The 22,220-nt window shown below is 32.5% G+C and overlaps 1 protein-coding gene across 2 annotated transcripts in view; it reads left to right on the forward strand.

Moving 5' to 3' along the window:
• Positions 1–22,220, forward strand: part of LOC119632375 (putative uncharacterized protein DDB_G0289263) — a 60,752-nt gene that overhangs the window by 33,924 nt on the left and 4,608 nt on the right. The window contains exon 2 of one of the 2 annotated variants that reach the window (XM_038025257.1): positions 7,188–7,437. The exons of the other annotated variant lie outside the window; for it this stretch is intronic. The gene's annotated coding sequence lies outside the window, so the exon portion shown is untranslated. The remainder of the gene's footprint in view (positions 1–7,187; positions 7,438–22,220) is intronic. 2 annotated transcript variants of the gene reach the window in all.

Genomic DNA, 22,220 nt, shown 5'->3' on the forward strand with positions numbered 1-22,220 from the left:
TGTCTGTATGTATTTGCATGTTTATTACTTATACGCAGGTGCCTAAAGAATATATGCAAGTGAGAGAAACTTAACCATTGAAGAAAATATTGAAAACAGCCAGCTTTTCTATGGAAAGCTACGCCAAACTATTTCATATACAAAGTAGTTCTTATATATATATTGTAGACGCATTCAAACAACTGGTTATACTTATATGCATAAATATGGGCAAACACTCGTATGTTATGCAAAAAAAAAAAAAAAAAAGTTACTGCATGAGGGTTTTTATTTTTGTTTTAGACTCTTTTGTTGTTGTTGCTGTTGCTGTTGTTGCTTTTATTTTCTATTTACACACACATACATATAATTCTTGTATTAAAACGGTCAATGACTCATTGACCCCGTTCTATGAAGCTGTTGCTGTTTTTATTATTGTGCTTATTTCTTATACATTACTCCACACAAACATACACATACACACACACACAAAGACACACACATATATATATATATATATATATATATTAATATAGATGTATGGATATATAAAGATATATATGTTCACAAGTAAATATAATTGTATTGTACATATTCATATATAATACATGGGTCAATAATTCCCGGGGCTAAGTAAGAAAAAAAAACTTTGTTTGTTTGCTTTATTGTAAAGTTCCATTTTATTGCTCATTAACATTGTGTTCAAGAGTAATAAACTCAAGCCAATCTTCCTTCAACATTTTCAATGCCCTTTTTATTGATCGATTTTTCAAGAGCCTCAAAATAGGCTTTAGTCTACGGAATGACCTCATTATATCATCAAAATCTTCCGCCTTGCAGTATCGTTTTTGGATATTTGCGAACGAATAATGATCGCTGGGGCTTAAATCCCGACAATAGAGTTTGTCTTCCTCAATGCGATCATCAAATTTTTAGGTTCGACTGAGAAGAATTGCCATAGCCACCTTCAAGTCAAATGTTGACTCTGTAGGGCATTTTCGCCGCTTTAAAAGGAAACAAAATTCAATCAATAGAATTGATATGGATTTCTTTATTGCCTGGAGGAAAATAACAAAAGTAGAGCCACCAAAATCCATTGTGAGTTACAAGCGAATGATCGAAAGAATATATAATTTTGAATGAAACGCATACTTCCAAGTACTCATAGGGTTGCCTCCTAACACGTGCACTGCGGGTCGGAAAGAAGTCTGGAAAAGAGGGGTAAGGAGTAAATATAACCTACGAAGTGTGTGCCCGATCAGCAAGTGTTATGTCTTTCCCGACAGCGTACCTCGAAACACAAATCGTAATTAAAGTATGGCCTACGGCGGTGAGAATTGAATTCGAGTGCGCTGGACTTTATTGTCGTGTTTCTTGACTACCTGACTAACTGACGCAACCCGTTACGGCGCATTGTATACATACGTTTGTTACGGGGATGATATTTACTTGTCAGTTCTGGGAGTTATTGACCAATGTATTATGTAATATCTATGCGATAATGGTTGTATTGTTTATTTATTTGCATAAACATCGACAAGTAAATTTTTTTCCATTTTTCTTTTTATCTTTTCCTCTCTCTCTCTCTCTCTCTCTCTTTCTCTCCTCCCCTGTTGGCTATATTGTTAACTAAATAGTTTGCTTGCTTAGAATTATATAACTTGGTTGATGTTTACATGCTCGAATATGTTACACATGGCTTGCATATGCATTGTAGTATGGGTGACAAAAAAAATATTTTCTAGGGTATAAAAATATAATATATAGACACCACAAAACAGTTAGTTTAGAGAGAATAGTTAGTAGAGGAACATAAGAATGAATACACAATGAGTCTTCGGAGAGAGAGATATGAAGAATGAAGAAATGCTTATGTAAAAATACTTTGTCTTTTCTTAATCTCAAGTATCTCTTCAGTGTGGATAGCGTATGTCCAAGGCATGCCCTGAAGATCATTTTGTTTATAAAATTGAACTTTTTCTTCTTTCTTCAATATAATCGAATGTATCAATGTGCGACTTTTTTTCGCATTTATTTAAAAAAGAAAAAAAAAAAAAAATTTCTACAATGCACCCTAAAGTTGTCAGAGAAAAGAAAAATCTTATTCCTTTTTTTATTTATATTTATTTATATATAAAGGCTTTGTACAGTTCGTACACTAGAATTCTTGATGACTCAATTATTATTATTGTTAGTGTTATTATAATTTCTCTCGACTAAAGCTTTAAATTGTAGGACTAAAAAAGTAGGATGAGCATTAGCAAAAAAGACTAGCATCGGCTCGATAAAAACATTCATTGCACAAAAAAAAAGAATTGTTTTTCTTGAAATGTCGGCCCGTCACGCAGGAGTTTAGCTACGTACTATAAAGACTTGCTGGGAGGTTTTATGTGTTACCTCCTGATTTGATAGCTTCTCTAGAGCACTAACAAATTTCTTTGTTTATTTAAATGCGAACATATGTGGGTGTGGCTTTATTCAGACGACCTTTGAATAAATGCGAGATTGGGGGCGAACTTAAAAGTATGGGATGAGTGTCTCTAACATTGATTGATGAACTCGGATACATTGATTTATACGTGTTATGGATCTTTTCTCCCTTATTTTTATGATACTGTAGCTGCAGATGGATGGAGGCAAATAATCGAAAAATTTATTGTAATAAAAAAACCTGTTTACACAATACATACATATAAAGCGTTTAAACGAGTTTTTTTTTTTTGGAAACAGGATTTTTCAAATGGGCAAAGCAGTATAAAAGTTAATTTTAATTTTTTTTTTTCATTTTAATTTGAAGTTGAATACAAAAATACATGGATCGACGGACAGACAAGGTTGAATCGCTTCAGAAAATGAATCGGTGGGTCGATCTTAAGCCGTTTTAAATGTGACATACGCCCGCATAAACTTAATATACCTCGCACCGCAAGTAATGTGAGATCTAGCTATCAGAAATTGCGAAAAGGATAAGCTTTTTAATAAATTATAAAGATTTACGTGTATGCTCTTTGAAGACATGATTCATCTGAATCAATGCAATGTCCTTTCGAAAATTCCATACAATTTTTTCTTCCCATTTTCTTTTTTGACATCGGTTGACACAAATTGCTTTATACGAAGCCAAGTTTGAGTGTTTGGAAAAAAGACTTGGACGATCGTTGTCCTCCGAACGGACAGCTAAAATTTTTAATCACGATGAATTGTACTACGCAACCACGCGAGCATTGAAATTGTAACGGAAAAGAAAAACAAAGTAAGGAAGTGATATTCATTCGACTGACGACGAATCTCGTTTTTATTTATTGAATGAAATAAAATTTATCTGTCACCTTTTATTTCGCTAAAAGGTATTGTTAAGCAAAAATTTTTCCATCATATCGTGAGGCCTATCATAACTAATTTAGAATTAAAACACTTAGTTTCCCGCATTCTGCTCTCCAAGTCTGTCCTTCTGACACCCACCCATATCAACGGTATTATAACCAAAAAATTAATTCACTACGTCGTGACACCCTCCACGACGCGACCCGACGTCGTAGTTTTCACGCAGATAATATGTCATCATTCGAGAAATGTACAAAGTAGTTTTAAACATTCGGTCTTGTTTGACTTATGATGAATAAGCATAAGATATTAAAAAACTGAAGAAGAAAGAAAATTTAATTACTTGTAACTTTGTGTGGACATGGCCGATTTTATCCGTTATTGCATATAAATGGTAGAATTTTCCATAAACTATATATATATACAATTTGAGCCTTCTATTTTTTATAATTTATAAATAATGAGCAAAAAAACACAAATTTTTATTTAAGCAAAGGTAGTTGCGTTCAGTTTACGTCCCACTGCGGGCTTGTGTTGTGACCAATCTGCTCCATTTCCAATAGCAAACTGCTTACAGAAACTTTCAATGTTTCTACTAAATTTGAAGTCGACATGTCTGTCGACGGACAGACATAGGTTAATCAATTCAAAATTTCATGCTAATATATGCTTTATAGCATAAATATCTATATATACATACATAGACTTTTTGTCCGTGGCACAATTCAAAAAACCGTTTACATGAATAACCATCCAGGCCCTTCGGAGACGGATCTGAAATCATTATCATTGCTCCACTACAAGAAGCAGTTACGTTTGTTAAGATTATTCTGCTGATCAAGAAAAATTTTTAAACAGAATTTTGGTATATTTATGAGATAATTCAGTTTTTTTTCTTTTTCTTTTTCTCTTTCTTTTATCAAGCCATAGAAAGTAAGAAGAGATTATTGAAGTAAAAACGTAGACATTTCAACCTTTCGTTCACCTGAGAAGATATAAAACATTTAAGGCTAAACTAAAATTGATATTAAAATTATCAAAAATCAATAAAAAAAGAAGAAAAAGAAAAAGACGATAGAAGTTTTTAATTAAACTCCATGACCTTCGATAAAGTTTCAGTAATGCGGTCGCAATTTATCGCAAACTTAAAGGAGTCGAATAATTTCGCAAAAACCTCTCTCTTTCTCTTTTTATTAATTTTGAACAAAAATTACGGATTAACGGGCATTTACTTTTTGTATGGACGCATTAGTGTGCGCATGTATGTGCGAATGCATGAACTAATTTCAAATGACATTGATTTTAAAAAAATTTCGTTTTTTTTTTTTTTAATTTTTGGTAAGAGGGTTAACATTTTTACTTGTTAGACTTGATCTGAGAAGTTCAGCAATTGCTATTTTTACGCTTTTCGATTTGTTGCTCAATTCTTGCAATCTCGAGAATACCGCCTACAAAGAGACCGATATGCAAAAGTCCATAAAAAAGAAAGAGAATATCTTCCGGAGATTGTTTTCAAAAAAAGATAAGATTATATATATATACATATATATATATATATATATATATATTCTTCTTATATATATATACATATAGTCTTCTTGAACAAAATTTAATATAAACACATAACAAAGTCTGTCTAGACTAGATAGCAGACAAACAAGAAAAATAGAGAAAAATTCACAAAAAACCATTTTTTTTTTTTTTTTTTTCTGGGCATATAAGCGAGAACAACAAAAGCAAAAGGCAATGCAAAAACATACGTCAAATGTGTATGAATATGTTAGTGTGTTTATATGTGCGTATATATTCGTAGAGAAGGAACGGCAACTGTATGCCATATAAAAGAGACGAGAGATGTGAGATGGGAGATGTGAGATATAAAAGTATTGGCGACCATCAGTCAGGCAGAGAGAGGCAAGCAAGGCAACGTGAAATAGAAATATTTGGAGCAATAAACGCAGTATTATTTGTTAAGAAATCTCACATGAAGTGACGGTGACAGTCTAGGCCGCACGATCGTTAATAGTAGTAGTAAAATATACGTATTGAGCTAACTGTTGTTGTCGTTCTTTGTTGCTATTGTAAACCTTAATGTCAGCATAGATATAACATTTATTTTGAGAGTCATAGCCCGTAGACTTCAGTTTAATTCATATCAACGTTCTCGCACACGAATCCTAAGGGATTAAGTTGGAAACTTTCGCTAAATGTAACGATACGTCAGATTAAACGGAATAATGGGAGCGGGGAGGCGACTGTAAATATTAGAAAAAATATATATGTATATTTTTATTGATTTAATATGCTTAATACGCTTATTTAATACGCTTTGAATATGTGAAAGAAAATTCTTATTAATTGAGAGAAATTTTTTTATTGGAAATTTCAGATAAATTTAAATCGTCAATCCCTAAGTGTTTCAGTTGACATAGGCAAGTAGATTATAATTTATATTCAAATGTGCACAAGTTGCACTACGCGTTGGCCGCAAAGCATTCACAAGAGTGGTTCTGGTGTTGTCATATTTTTTTTTTTTTATATTTGGCGAAAATAATTATTTATCTTTTTTAATTTTTAATTCTTTTAATTAACAAACACTGCATTAGCTCTCGCTGAATCTTCGAGTAGAGCATAGTTCATCTTTTTACTTTGGTTGATTTGTTAAAAACGGTTCAATGAAATTTGCAAGGAATGAAAGCCTTTTGTTATTTAATTTGCCTTGATCGAGCAAGGTCATCGTCTCCTGTGAGCAATTCGATGCAAAGGAAACTTTATAAAGCATTTAACACATTCATTTCATTTATTGGTTAGATAAATTTAGTGAGCTATTGTTGTTGTTAGATCTATCATCCAAGGATGAGGGGTATATTGGTTTTGTCAAAAGGCTTGCGGCGCTCAATAGGAAGCTTCAGAGATTCCACAACATATATATATTATATTGTTTGATCAGCATCACATGTCTGTCTGTCCGTCCGTCCGTTGTAAACATTCTCCTGGCCGCACAATTATAGCTATGAACTTTAACTTTAGCAGAAAAATTGGAAAGTCTGGCACGAATATTTTTCTATTGAAAATGCAACAAATTGATCAAAGCATACGCAAACGGTAAAGCGTGAACTGAGAACACATCCTTTCGTTTTCCGAAGGGAAAAAAATTTAGCGCTAGAAATTCAAACTAGAACTTATAAAAATTTGAATATATACTCCATGTGCAAGAGTTGAAAGAATCGGCCACGGCTGCCTAATGTTACTAGTATATCACAATTTTGTGAACAACCCAACAAGCCAACTTTGAAAATATCATTGTTGATCAGTTGATTAGTTGATCAGTTGAAAATGTATTTAAATATGTCTCTCTATTCGTCTGTCCAATTGTTTAATATCTTGAATATGTGCACCGATTCGGAATCTGAGTACTAACAAAATTTAGATTTGTTTGAATGTTTCTCCACTTACGTATTGAATAACGCGTAGAGTATATTCATTTTTTGAGATAGCGTACCATCTAGAAGCATTTATCAAAATTTACGAAGCGTGACTTGTCGCAATGAAACTGTACAAGTAACACGCCGCAGGCCACAAAAATGTTTATCACAGCAATTGTTTAACATTATTGCCAATTCGTTAGTAATTGCAGGCAACATTGTTGCGTCAATTGTGTTAAAATTATTATTATTATTATTATTATATTATTTTTATTATTTTGATCCGCTGCCATTTTGCGTTAGGGTTGTTATTATTCTCTCTTATTATTATTATTATTATTTTTTTTTTTTTTTTTTTTGTTTTTTTTTCTATTAACTGATTCTCTCAACTGTATCTCGTTAATTGCTGTTAATTATCATTCATTATCCAATTCTTTCCTTTTTCTTTCTCAATTTTAGGTTTTCTCCTATTGTTACTATACTAGCACATACTACAAACAATAGTTCCACTGATCAAAAGAGCAAATTGTTTAAAAAGTTATAACCAAAGCAGAAAGGAAAGCAACGCATTAAAAAATAGCAAGTGTTCTTAAGTACCGCTACAATAACTATTTTGAGTGCTACAACTGGTGCTCTGGCTCTAGGCATACATCTAGCGCCAGAAGAACATCAGACACTTTTAAGAAGTGAGCCGGAACATCCTGTATCCGTAAGTCAATTACTCTTCTTTTTTTTTCTTTTTTTTTTTTTTACCACTTCTATTAAGCTTATCGCTTATTATAAAATCGATTATATAACCTCTTGCAAATTGTAAAAACAATAAAATTATTAGCTGGTAATTTAGAATCCACCTAATCTGATTTGATTTGTTCGGACTTTCTCTTACCTCACTTAATTCTCTGAATATTAATGTTGATGATCCGCTGGTTAAACGAAATTTTCGAATTTATTTCATTTAGGTCTGTCAAGCTGCTCGAGTATTAGTGCCTTCGAAAGTAAACGTTGATAGAATATACTTTTAATTGGTCAGATTTTTTCTTTCAATATTCCACTCCATTATTGTGGATTGTGGAATTGTTGAAACTTATTACGAACATAATGACACCAAATCCGCGACGAACCTCGTATTTGATTAAACGACTTCGTAAACAAAGATTATTGCCCCTTCTGAATAAAGAAAACACATCTAATTTTGCTAAAGGTGTTTTACATATGCAAAGATAGCTCTTGGGTGTGGTTTGTGGCCTGAATTTGCCATTACAGTTGGCCTCAAATGCAATGCACAAAAATGATAGTTGATTTTTAGTTGCAAAAATTAAATGATTTCGACTTTGACGATATGTGATTTCAACAAATACTGGCTCATGCCATACATTGCGAGGCAAAACCAATTGATTGGGTGAAAAGCTCAGTGATCGCGTAATGCAAAATGCCATAAAGATCTTGCGATGTAATTCTTATTGGGCAAAATATCTTAAAAATTGCGACCTGCAGGTTGAACGCAAGAATATAAGACAGATAGAAGAACGGACGGATGGACAGACAAGCTTAGATAGATTTAGAAAATGATTCTGAAAGCGATTCTGAATCGATCAATATAATAAAAATGATAAGTTTACACCAAATTTTTCTGGATGTTGAACATATTCGCAAAAACTTAACGTAAAGCAGAAAAAAAAAACATTTATATATATGTATCCTTTACCGTTTAGTTCCTATTACAAATTAAAAAACAAGAACATTTATTTACCGAAATTGTATTAATCACAACTTTGCCATGTCTTTCGGATAGAAGGCGTATTCCGTGACATCGATCTTTTGAGGTTATTTACGTAGCTGTGGGCTTACCATAGGGTCTTTTGTGTCTAGTTATATGGAATTTTTTATATATATATGTATACTTATAGTTATTAGACAATGACAATCGAACACTTCTGAACGTAAGGAATAATCTTGCAATTATTTTTCAATTATGAACATTTCATATTCGGATATAACTAACTCCTGCCAGCATCTTAAAAATAACAGGAAGAACTTAATATCAATAAATTTTTTAACTTTATTTAAAGTGACTGGGCTGACTGCCTAATTTCCCCCTAACGAAAAAAGAGCCAAAATAGCCTTAATTACTAATGCTCACCCTGCTACTGATACTAAAGCAAACCCTTCGATTGATTATCGATTGATTTTCTAAAAATTGCTTCATCAATATTTATTGAACATTGAGAAGTTCGAAGCGAAAACAGCTTGAAATTAATTAGCATGAGATTCAATTTCCAAGTCCGCGCGGAAGGTTTGTTAATACAAGCGATGTGTGAATGGCTTAAGGTGATCAGCTAGCTTGTCAGCTTAAATGGAAAATATCCGTCCGTTAACATGACGCGTTACTTAGACCTGAATCGGCGTCCCTCAGTAAGTGTGCTAATCCCAGTAAGGTACGAAAGCAATTACATTTGAAGGAGCATATCCATCCGAAGTGTATAGTCAGACAACCGTTCGAGATCTATCTGCACCCCAGTTTAACAATTCCCGCGTTAATACGAATAGACGACGGGCTCGTTACGTGTCATTTAGATTATATAAATACATGAGCCGTGCACAGGCCGAAACGTTTAACTTACTAATTATATTATATTCAAAAAAACTTCCTTTAATAATCATGCTTTGTTGTTTTTGGTAAGAGAGAGAGAGAGAGAGAAAGAGAGAGAGATAAAAAGGAATCTCATTCCTCCAACTGTGTTAGCGTGTTAGACGAACACAATCACAATTTTTCCGCCGCACTACACAAATCCGTTCAATATTGACAAGTGTTATGTAGATGGGGGCCTATTACGTATTTTAGACTCCAATGTATAGGGTTGACTGTTAAAAGGGCAGTAACACAACCGTAAAGCAGATCGGAAGCAGGTTAAAGAGCGAAAATTTTTGGAAATCAATCACTAATCAATCAGAATGAATTTTATATCGCTCGTGTTCCCTAAAAAATAAAATTTACAATACATAATCCAACCAATCAAACGGCAAGAAGTTTCAAATCAGTGTGAATTAGCCCGTCTAAACTTGTCCGAATGAATAATTTGATTAAAATTAAAAAAAAAAAAAAAATATATTTTTTTTATTTGATGGTTGCATGTATTTTGATATTTTTTTCCTTTGAAAAAAGACATTTATTGAGTCAAGTTGGTAAATTGGTACAATCTTACCACATTTTTGGCAAAACGGCGATATCGCGTCAAAAGAAGTTAAATTGGTTAGGCAGCGATCCACTTATCGAGCCATTTTCGCACTTCTTCAACTTTGAGAAGCGGCGTACCAGCCAAGCCATGCAGCATCGATTTGAATAAGTGATAATTAGAAGACACCATATCTGGTGCGTACGTTGACCGTGACAGAAACTCCCATTCGAGCTGTGACAGTTTATTCTTGACTACTCTTATAACAATGGCATTTTCAGCCAATTCATGCCGTCACTTTTAAACCGTTAAAAACAAAGCCAACAATTGGAATATGATAGAGAAGAGAGTTGTAGAGATCGCCGTAAGCCTCTAGACATGTTTCGGGAGCAGATTTCTTCCAGAAAACAACAAAATTAATGACGGTCAAAAATTCAATTTTAAGCACTCCGTGCGATTGGCGTCAGCATACGCTGAATAACTCAATAAAATTATGTAGGGAAATGTCGTCAAAACCGGCGAATTTAATAGTTATGTACGCTGCTATTTCTCATTTCTGTATCGTATTTATCTGTAGAGGTCGCCTATCAAAATACATCCAACTACCTAATGTATGAGAAGATTTTACACACTGCCTTCAAAATCTGCCACATATTGAATATATTCGTAGAATAAGCATGAATTTGTTATGGGTTTATTAGTGATTTGAGATATCCACCAGGCCTCTTCCAAGTTGTATTTTTCATACTTACTTGTTTACTTGTATATATATATATATTTATTTATTTATTTATTATTATTTTTTCTTTTGCTTCCTTTAACTATGTCTGGCTGCAGGAAAATAAGGAAGCAAAAGTCCTTGAAGCTATAAAAAAAAAAAGAAAAAAAAAAAAGAAACAAAGAACTAAGCAGACTTTTAAATTGCTTCTCACAATCTTTTTGTTGAGTAAATTACGTATACTTACATATAGGAAGAGAAAAAGTAAAGAAAAACAACTAAACAAAGGGAAGCAAAGAAAAAAAAAGAGAAAAAAAAGAAGAAGCAAACTGACTGCTGTTACTACTTGCCAAATGCAATATTAAGTCTGCTTTTAGGCTCACATGTTATATAAGAGCAGGTATCTGCTTGTTTTTTTTTTTTTTTTTTTCCCAACACTAGAAACACTCGTCCATGCATTTATGTATGCGAACGCGTACCATACACAACGACTTAATGTATATAAAAGCGACTATGTTGAAAATGTATATAAGAAGGTGTAACCAATACTAGCATAAGGTGTATAATATATAAAAATATGTATATATACATATATATATATGTATATATATATATATATATATATATGTAAGTATGATATACTTTGAGTACACAGATGTTTATATGTTTTTTTGTACTTGCATTATATGTAAACTAAAATTTAATCGTATATACATAATTTGTATATACTTTTGTCTCCATTTTATATTCGGTAATTTTATACTGTGTGTGAATATTATGTTTTTATGTAATGTTTTAGTGTTTGTTTGCCTGGTTGTTTGTGCTTTTAAAAAATCCCAGGATTACTTTGCTTAGCGAGTAAGTGTGGCCATGCCTATGCCTGTGTCGATATCGGTGTCTGTGTCTGCGCTTCCACTAGTTATTTCCCTCATATTCAACTAGGTGCATGTTTGTGTTGCATTGCATCAGCCTTTCTCTACACAAATGCAGTAGATTTTAGTTTTATATTTAATGGAGAGATTTAATTTTTTTTTCTATTTTTTTTTTTTTTTTTTTATACTCTACTTATGTGGGTGAGTTCAGCTAATATCAAAACGCCTTGACGACATTAACCGCCAATGTTAACAAAATCAAGTCATACGTACACGCGCACACACGAAATTCTTTAAAGAAGTTTTCGCTATTAAATCAAATGTAGACTTTTTTAACCTAAAAACTACTTAGTTACATACCTGGTTAAGACTTTATAAATTAATTTTTGTGTTCGATTTAATTTTGGATATTGAGTCAATTAAAACCCAATGTATAAAGGATCGATCTAGAATTTTTGGTACAGAAGAGCAATTAAAACACTATAACGGTCCCATTAGCCTATCATTGCATACCCTATGCTAGCTACTCACATATTCATATAAGTGTTATATGGGAAGTGGTCTAAATGTGATCCAATCCGAATGTTTTTTAAAACACGTGAGTTTACCAAATATATTATCAAAATACGTCAAAAAGTACTGGCTGTAGATTGAACATAAGAGAACAAAGCGGACAGATGGACAGACAAGCTTTTATCATTTCGGAACTCCATTCTGAATCGATCGATATACTTAAAGATCTTCCGGATGTTACACACACCGACACAAACTTAATGTATGTTCTTATGGTGAAAGCGGTGTATGGTATAAAAATGCAGTGCATTCTTTAAATTTCATTTTTTCGCCTAGAGAGTAGGCCGGGTTCATCGTTCGCAAGCAATACGCATACGTTAATAGTTTGTATTTTCATCAATTTATTTTCCTCTGCCTACAGTTAATGCAAACTTTTTTCATAAATTGATTGATTGATTCAAAGTCCATTCAGTAAAGTGATCATTTTGGATACTTAAAAAAAAAGGCTTACTAAAGCCATAATAAGCTATAAATAATCTTATTTTTATCTGTATAAATTAACTTATTAAATAAAGAAACAAGTGAGAATATTATAGTCGGACAGCTCCGACGATTATATACCCTACACCACTTCGCCGAATGCAGTCATTCACTCGTTTTGGTAATAACGCTACAGAAAATACACATTACTTTCAGGCAAAGCCAGCAACTATGTATGTTGGGGCTAAACAAAAATAGACCTATGTGATTCAAATTTCCTACCGTTAATTGTTTGGCTGAAACGCTACTATGAATTAATTTTCATCATTAAATATTAAAAAGTAAGCCTTCTTCCGTTCTAGAGTTTACTATTCACAATGTATCTTATATGGAGTGGGGCCAAGAAATAGATCGCCGTGGTTTAAATTATGTCCACATAATTTTTTTATTTAATTATTTAATTTAATTGTCGTGAACAAATTTTCATCACAAATGAGTGTCATGAGAATCCTTACATGCGTTGGCATCCAAAACATAGACTTACATGGTCCAAATTCGGTAAACTAGATTTTTTTGCCAATTTACTATTATTAGCTCATTTTTACCGTGAAAGATTGGAAACTAAAACTTTTTAACATATAAAGCCTAGATTTTCGTAGGAGCGGTTATAGGAGAGCGGACCCAAAAAATTGCCCCAGCCGGTCTAAAGTTTTCATACCAATTTAGAATACCAAAACGCTAGTATTCAGCCACTTTTGCCGAAAAATTTTGAAAATTGCATTTTTTTCGATATAACGAGTTTTCAGAATAGGGTGTTCTATGGGGACTGATCGATCCGAACCATTTTCAATAGGATTCGTTCTTGAGCCAAAGTACATCTTTGTAACAAGTCTCATCAAAATATCTAAAAAATTGCTTGAACAGAAAAATACATGGATAGATAACAGACGGACAGACGGGCTTGAATCGATTTAGAAAGTGATTTTGTATTGAACACTATAATACAATGTGAGTCTATGTTAAGCTCTTCTGATTAATACATACGACCATACGACTTAATATACCCTATACCACAAGTAGCGTAGGGCAAAAAAAATTTCACCTACAACAATAGTTTTGCTGCCTTACATTGCTTATATTCATCCCAAAAATATTAGCCAGAATCTGATCAAGGTGATGATGTTCATTCACTATATTTCAACTCGAATTTGTAAAAATCAATTAATTTTTTGTTTTCTTAGGTGTGTGTATATATGATATATACACACAAGCCATGTAAAAATTATTCCAGAATTCCCATAACATATATGTGTATATATTCTTATGATCAGCCTAAGAATCTAAATGTTTTTACCATCAGTCAACCATGTCAATTCTATGGACAGACTGTATAGTATGTGTGTATACATATATACATATATGTGCATACATATGCTTTTTTGTACTTCTTTTTCTTTTCATATTTACTCTTTTTCTCAGTAGGACGTTTTTCTGTCACATTTTTTACTTATGCGTGTTTGTGTTTTGAAAGTTTATACTCTTTCACCTTCAGATTGCGATTCACAACGTTTCACACATTGTTTTATATTCAGCTGTTGTTCGTTTAGTTCTTTGCATATATAGGGTTTGCATTTTTTTTTTTTTTTTTTTTTTTTGTTTTACTTATTTATTTTATTTTTGCTTTTGTAATCTGATAATTTTGTTTTGATTACTTTCGATATACACGAGTACACATACGCAGACATACTTGAATCAACCTTCCTTGAACGAAATTTGGGTTAAAGTGTTTACGCACGCATAATATTATTAATTAAATGTTAACCTTGTTTCGAGTTTTTATTCAAAATATTAAAAAAATATTGTAATAAATAATAATATTTTTCTTATTATCATTCAATAATTCTTATTATTGTTATTGTTACTATTTTATTACGATTACTAACTATTATTATCATTATTATTGTCGTTGTTGTTATGTCTTTTAATATTGATCAAAGAATATATACATATTTATATATATATATATATTAATTTAGTCACATCTAACGTTAGTCTTCTTGTTTGAATCACGTTTACGGAATAAAAAAATCTTACAGACATTTTTATCCATCACCATCGGTTTGTGGGGAAAACATTTATCCTTCATGTTGTGATGCCCGCAATATTTTTGTTAGCTTGTAGCATTCCTCCACTCTTCAAGTCTACTTATTCGATATCCAACTGATTATACTGATAAGCAAAAATGAACCCCTCCACCTTATAGGGTCCAACATGTATTTGTAGACAGAGTGTGGAGAACAGTAAAAAATAATTTTCAAAATTCGTTCTTGTTCACCTTAGCAGTAATAAGCAAAATAAAAAGTGCATCACTTATAACTTTGTATGGTTTTAGCCGATTTTTTTTTCATTTTTCGACATGATTAGCAGGATCCTCTTTAAAATAAATGTAGAAAATCTTATCTTTCTATCTAGCACATTTTACGAGTAATAAGCAACAAAAAAAAAAAAAAAAGAACAGAAATTTTTGCTTAAAGAAACACATATGTGTTCAATTTATGCTTTACTGGGAGCGAGAGCGTTGATCAATTTATACCATTTTCAATACCAACTGGCGCACAAGAACCTTCAACGTGTTTCCCAAATTTAAAATCGATAGTTTCATTTTGGCGACCAGAGACAAACGGATCGATCGATGGATATTATTTAGAAGTTCATGCTGATCTAGGTATATATATATTTTATTAGGTATTTGAAACTTGCAAACGTTTTGACCAAATGAATATACCCCGCATCCTTTAGTGATGAGAGTATAAAAAAATGCTCATATTTTCTAAGGACTTTATTAAATGCATATCGTTTGTTTTTTCATCTGTTCGATCCTTCCGCCTTATAGATGACATTTACTATTAACTTTTCGCCCTTTTTTTGGCGAAATTATCGCAATAGCAAAAAGTTAAAATCACTTATCAGTATCGGTAAATTCATTAATGCAATCCGTTTCAAGAGTAATACTACATTCATTTCAAGGCCTCGGTAGCATTTTCTATGCATTTGATGCAACTAATGTTGAAGTATTTGTCCAAGGTTTTAAAGCATTCTTCAGTTTTGCCCATGTCTCTTTCTTTCAAGCATTTTATACCCTACCCTACGCTACTTGTGGTACAGGGTATATTAAGTTAGTGCGTACGTATGTAACACCAAGAAGGGCTTAAAATAGACCCCCCCTTTTATTACACCAATCATCAACCAAAAATATCGATCTAAGCCTATCTGTCTTTCCGTCTGACGTCTGTCCATGCAAATTTGTGGTCAAGCTACAGGTCGCAATTTTTGAAATATTTTTGTGAAATTTTGCATTGGTTCACCTTTACGACCGCTATCCATACGATGCCCAATTAAAAAAAAATGTTATTTTCAAAATTTCTCAACAAAAATGGCTAAGTGATAATAGTATTCCGGCATAGGCATGAAAACCTTGGATCAGATGGGGCAATTTTTTTTAACTTCCTCCCTTATAACGAAAACTGAAGTGACAAAAAAGTCTAATATGATATGATAAAAAAGTCTAATTTTTAATGCTTTATGATGAAAATCAGATCACAATAGCAATTTAAGATAAAAAAATTTACTGTTCCAAATTTGGATGCCCCAAGCCCATTTTTCAATCCTACCCTATATAAGAATTTTTACAAAAATTTTTGTTTTTTGGGGCAGAAAAGCACAAATTTTAAAACGTTATGGTGTAAATTGAGCCTGAGCTGAATTTTGAATACATACCACAATCTGTAAACCTCTTGGGCATAATCAGTCTTACGGAAAGTAATCTTTTGTTCGCAAATTACGGTCCGAGAATAGTAAGTTCGTATAAAAACAGGGTACAATTTTTATAGTCTATGGCAGAAATAAGACAATGTGGTGTAGGATGTTTAATAGTCGCCTTTGACGACTACAATGTTTTCACTTACTTCTTTTTTTTTTTTTTAGCAATTTCGTCATTCGAACGCACGACTATAGTGTTATGTAATATGCGGTATTCAAAATAGTCGTTGAATATTATACCATGCGGATGGCAAAATACTAATGCCATAATCTTGCGAGCGGACTTTTACCTTTTCGATCGCTTTGGAAAACTTTCACCAAACGCTCACAGCCGATTTGGCTACGGAGTGTCAGATGAATACTAGTTTCATCCAATATCATATATTAGATGCAAACAGTAAAAAGCTCCAAACAACGTGTTGAATTCACAACCGCAAGCACGATTATCCACTTTGCCTGCAGCTTTCTTACGTACATGCAACTTTGGTAAATACTTTGCCTCCTACATTGGATATCGTGAAGGTGTCAGCTCACTCGCTCAAGTCACTTTTTCGCTTTCCAAGATGCTTTTGTGTGCTTTTTGTTTCTACGTCTTCTCGAACTATTGCCGAAATCGGGCAATTAAACTGTTCAACATCACCGGTTTGCTTGAACGGAATAGAATAGAATTTTTTTCGATTCTTTTCTATTTTTATCAATACACGACATTCAGAATTATTTCGTTGTCTTACAAAAATAAAAATGGCGTCACTAAAACGACTGTAACTTGTTAACTAACGTCTGGAATGTAATGAAATTTTGTGCACATTACCACATTTGACCGTTATTACTATCTAAAAATCATTGGGGATTCGTCAATAGTGCCGACATTTATTTGTCAAGCAATTAACTATCCCTGCGAATATATTAAATGTGTGCCGCATTGTTATATCAATCAATTGGCTCCAACACATTAAACACGTTACTCATGGAAACCTCATCTTATTCCTTCTCCTCCTCCTCTACCTTTTCACAATAGTAGTAAAACTTTGCACTAGAAAGTGTGTTCGAACACTTTGAAGAGGACTTTGCGAAAATGTTTAAGTTGGGAAAGTCTGTATTGATGATCGGTCAATGAAGCATCATTTAAAATTGATTACCACGCTCAACGGGAAGCTGATAATGATCGTAAATTGACCTAAAGCGCTTTTGCATATATAGAAATTCGTATGTTGTTCTACGATTATAGGCAACTGAGTTTATGTGCTCGCTCGTAAAGGGAACGAATAAAACTGGGTCATAATGGGTCACGAAAGGAAATAACGGGATAGAGTGTCATGAATAAATGAATTAAGCAAATTATTCTCAGCTGGTTTTTGTTTTGGTTTGATACACGGTACACATTGATTGAAAAATGTTGTATAATTGGGTTACAAAAGTATATTCCAAGAACATACAAGCCGGATTCGACGTGTTTCTTCTGCTTCTTCTTTTTATTTATTTATATTTATTTTTCGTTTCGTTTATTTGCCCAAGATATTCAAAAAATTTCACATTCGTCTTTATGTATTTATACATAATATATATATATAATTGTGTATGTCTGTGTGTGCGTGTATGAAATACGAGGATGGGTGTTAAATATCTCATACATTTTCATACATTCGTTGGTATATATTGAACAAAAGAAATTAAAGAGTTGTTTTGGAGAAAACTTTTTTCTTTTTTGTTTAATAACAAGTGTATGCATATATGTACGTTTTTGTGTCTGTGCATGCATGCATGCATGCATGCATACATGTACATATATGTCGATATAAATATAGGTTTTAAGTTTGTTTATGTTTTGTCGGCGTCGCATCTGTTGTTTACTTTATATTTAGTTTAATTTTAAGTTGTATTACGTTATGTGGAAGTTAATCTCTTCGTTTTTTGTTTTTTACTTCCGCAAGTCGGACATTTTTTAATATCAATTACACAAATTTGAAGTTATACTAAATTTGATAATCGAATTGTAACGCTAAGAAAACAAACAGAGTATAAAAAAATTGAATATTGAGTATTCACCATTAAAGGCATACGTATACGAAACTGGCAATGATATCTGAATTCCATCCATTCATCCGTAGCAACTGTATACTCTTATTGCATATTCATATATCAGGCAATATACTGAAACGATTTCATCATGTCTTCTATGTGCAATCGATTTGCGAATTTTATATACATCTCACAGACTTATCTGTTATTCATAAATAAAAATTTCATATGAACATCTTATAAAGGCAAGGACTGAAAGAACTCTTATTTTTTTCGCTTCTCGTCATGTTATCAGAAACAAGTTATCAAATATAGGCGAGTAAGTATAACAGAATTGTATATACTTCCCTATATTCATATTATATTTTTAGCAATCAATCACCTTAATGCAGGCGGAATATGTTAAGAAGGCATGTCTTCTGCTTAATATTATTCGCATAGCCTTAGTGCAGGTCTCTCCTCTTTTAATCACGTGAATGATACGATTGACTTATTAAGTTTGATTGAGAGGGATGCTAGCACTTATTCTTGTTAGAATTCATTATAACTTATCGGCGATCATGCCGATCATTCTCAAGCGAATCTAAGCGAGTTTATTTCTAAATTTGACTCTTTTTTTCCGACTTTTCATAAAAAATTTAATACAAAATCCCATCTATGCTTTCATTATTATATTCTGCATAACTTGCAACACAAGGGCATATTAAGTTTGTGTGTTTGTGTAAAACACCCAGAAAGACTTGGGGGATAGGCCGACTTTCTGTTATATCCATTAATTCGAAATCATTTTCTTTATCGATCTAAACTTGTCTATCCATCTGTCCATGTACTTTTTTGTTCAGCCTAAAAGTCGCAATTTTTGAGATAATTTAATCAAACTTATTCCACTGACTGATTCCATGCCTCGATCCAAGAACGAAACCTATTAGAAAGGATTCAGATCGCTTCACTTTCCCGAGCACTCCCCATGCAATGCCTTACACTAAAAAAAAAAAAAAAAAAAAAAAAAAAAATCCTTAAATTTTTTTAACAACACTCGCTGAGTAATAGTGCTTCGATATAAAAATTTGGTTCGACTACTGCGATTTTCTAAACACCTTTTCATCTCTCTCTTTCTCTCTCTCTCTTTTCCTATGAAAACTGAATTTTTATATAGTAAAAATTTCAGTGAAAAAATTGAACGAAGTCAACCTACCTAAATTTCGAACACGTAGATCAATGTATTGTATAAAGATTTTTGGGAAGTGTAAACTTTTATATGAATAGAAGTTGAATGAGTTGTGAACAACATTTGTTCATAATACTAATATAATTTGACATAAAAGTTAAATGAACCAAATTTGAACCATATGGATTAATTTTTTGGATCCCATTCCATGAATGGTAAGCCGTTCCGAAAGAGATTTGATTTTTAATATGTTATGATGAAAATTGGTCCATAATGGCAAGTTAGTAAAAAAAACAAAAAATTAACGGTAGGGAATTTGGATCATATGGGTGTAATTTTTTAGATCTTAACCTATGTAGAGGCTATCATGAAAATCAAGCCGTTACATAGAAAGACAGAAAAGAAAGTCGATTTTCTAGTTTTTCATAAGAGAAACTGGAAAATAAGAACATTTGTAAAAATGGTATAAGGGTATCTATTCGTTGGCCGTGCTCGACTATAATGTTGTTGCTTTTATTTTGTAATTAATAAAATTTTCGAAAAACGCTGATACATCGGACAATTAGATATTCCGATGTGATCGAATCGATAAATAAATGGGTCATCAAATATATTTACGCGTAGTATATCGTGCATATTTCTGGGAAAACAGATATCATGTATGTATAGATGTTCAAAACTTGTTAACTCCTTGTCCAGCGCAACAAAAGATAAACAAAACAACTTTACATATAGTACGCCAAAATTGATTAAGTAAGTGCTTTTGATACCTTCGTAGATCAATCTCGCTAAAGTCATTAATTTTAATATATGTGATCGAGTAAATGGGAATAAGTTAGGACGATCACATCCCATACAAAATGCATCAAAAAAAAAAACCCTATTTTTTGGAAATGTCTACATTTGGCTCAATACTATATTGTTGTTGTATCTATGTATGTATATACAGCTAAATGTTTGCAATCTCTTATTATATTATATGATATTATAATCATATCAGTGATGCGACAAGCAGGGCCATTTTCAGTACATATGTTTTCACTTCATTTATTTTAAGAACGTAAGCAATTCGTAAATTATTCAACTATTTATGTTTTCGAGTAAATTTCTTAATTAAGATTTCTATCGCACTCATTTTTTAAAATGCGATCGGAAACAAACAAAAGAGATTAGAAGTATAGGCGTTCTATTTCTACTTTGACTTAAAAGTCCTAGCACAAAATATGACGGACGGATGGATGTACACGACAAATTATCTTCCTCTTCAAATTTTCTACTATTGAAAGGATTTATGCATTCATTTTTATTACTCAACTATTTACGGATGTTACCAACGCGATCATAAAATCAATATAACTTCCTTAAGTCGAAGGGTAAGATGAAAAAGCTTTAGAAATCTACTTATGCGTCAAGCGACGACATACATTTTCATCGAGAGAAATAGAAAACAAGAGAGATTTTTGCATGTTTACGTACCTTTAATGGTTTGTCTCCGTTTCTGTCTCTGTCATGGTTCCCCAAATTGATAACAATAACATTAAAAGCGTTATAACAATTCCGAAAAGCATTGCATAAAGTCTATGCACAAAATGTTTATTTTATTATTTTGGCGAAATGCCAAAGTGAGGCAAATGCACTCGTTCGCCAATATTGTTTACAAAAATCCCTACGTGCATGCATATAAACGCACAAAATTACACATAAACTCGGTTAAAAAAGTATCGGGAATTGTTCAAAGCAAAAAACAATGTATTTCGTTCATCATCACTCTCTACTTCAGCTAGAAAATCAAATCGTTTTAAGACAATCACTGACCCTTTACAGGCAAGCGCCTCGAAGATTCAAGAATATATGAAAAAAAAAAAAAAAAATTCATTAAAAGAAAGAAATTTTTTCCTTGAAATATCGATCTAACGAACCCTTATCGTTTTACGAGCGTGTCGATCGTGTCAAACTTTACGGTGCCTTTCTAAACAGACACACTTTACTTTTAGCTTCAAATTTATCATCAAGACGACCGTTAAGTAAATAGGAAATGAAAGGTGTGTGTGTGTGTGTGTGTGTGTGTGTGTGTGTGATGAAGATATTTCATATAAATTATCCATTCAGATAGAGAAATAGAAATTCTTTTTCTCGCAACGTAACGTTAAGTGTGAAAAGTGCGTTTCCGTACCTTACGGGTATTTTTTATTAAAAACATATGGTTTTGTGCTGGAAAACTTTTAGGCTTTTATTAATTGACAAAAGCATTGCATTTTATTTATTTATCTTTTCTTTTTCTTTTAGTCGAATTATGTAATTTTCGAGCATGTCATGATAATTTCATTGACTGGCTGTAAACAGGTTAATTAAATATATTTTTTTAAAGCTCATCAAGTTGCCCAACCCGCAATTTCCGAGCCTCTTAAACTAAAGACCCCTCACGGGTGGATGGCGTTATTTTACCTTTTAACACTTAACACTTACGTAATACTTAATGACCTAACTTCTCGGATGCTATTGTTCTATTACTTTTCTTTTCCTTTAAACTGTCAAAATTGCTCCATACCTTGCTTGTGATGATTTTTCAATATCATTGCTTTACCCATTGCATATTATTGTATGCACGATTTATACAATTCCGGGAACACGAAGTCGATCAAATCACTGATCATTCACTAATGGGAGCCTAAATATTTCTCTCTCTCTCTCTCTCTCTCTCTCTCTCTCTCTCTCTCTCTCTCTCTCTCT

This window comes from Glossina fuscipes, unplaced genomic scaffold (assembly GCF_014805625.2).
Source record: "Glossina fuscipes isolate IAEA_lab_2018 unplaced genomic scaffold, Yale_Gfus_2 1, whole genome shotgun sequence".
NCBI lineage: Eukaryota > Metazoa > Arthropoda > Insecta > Diptera > Glossinidae > Glossina > Glossina fuscipes.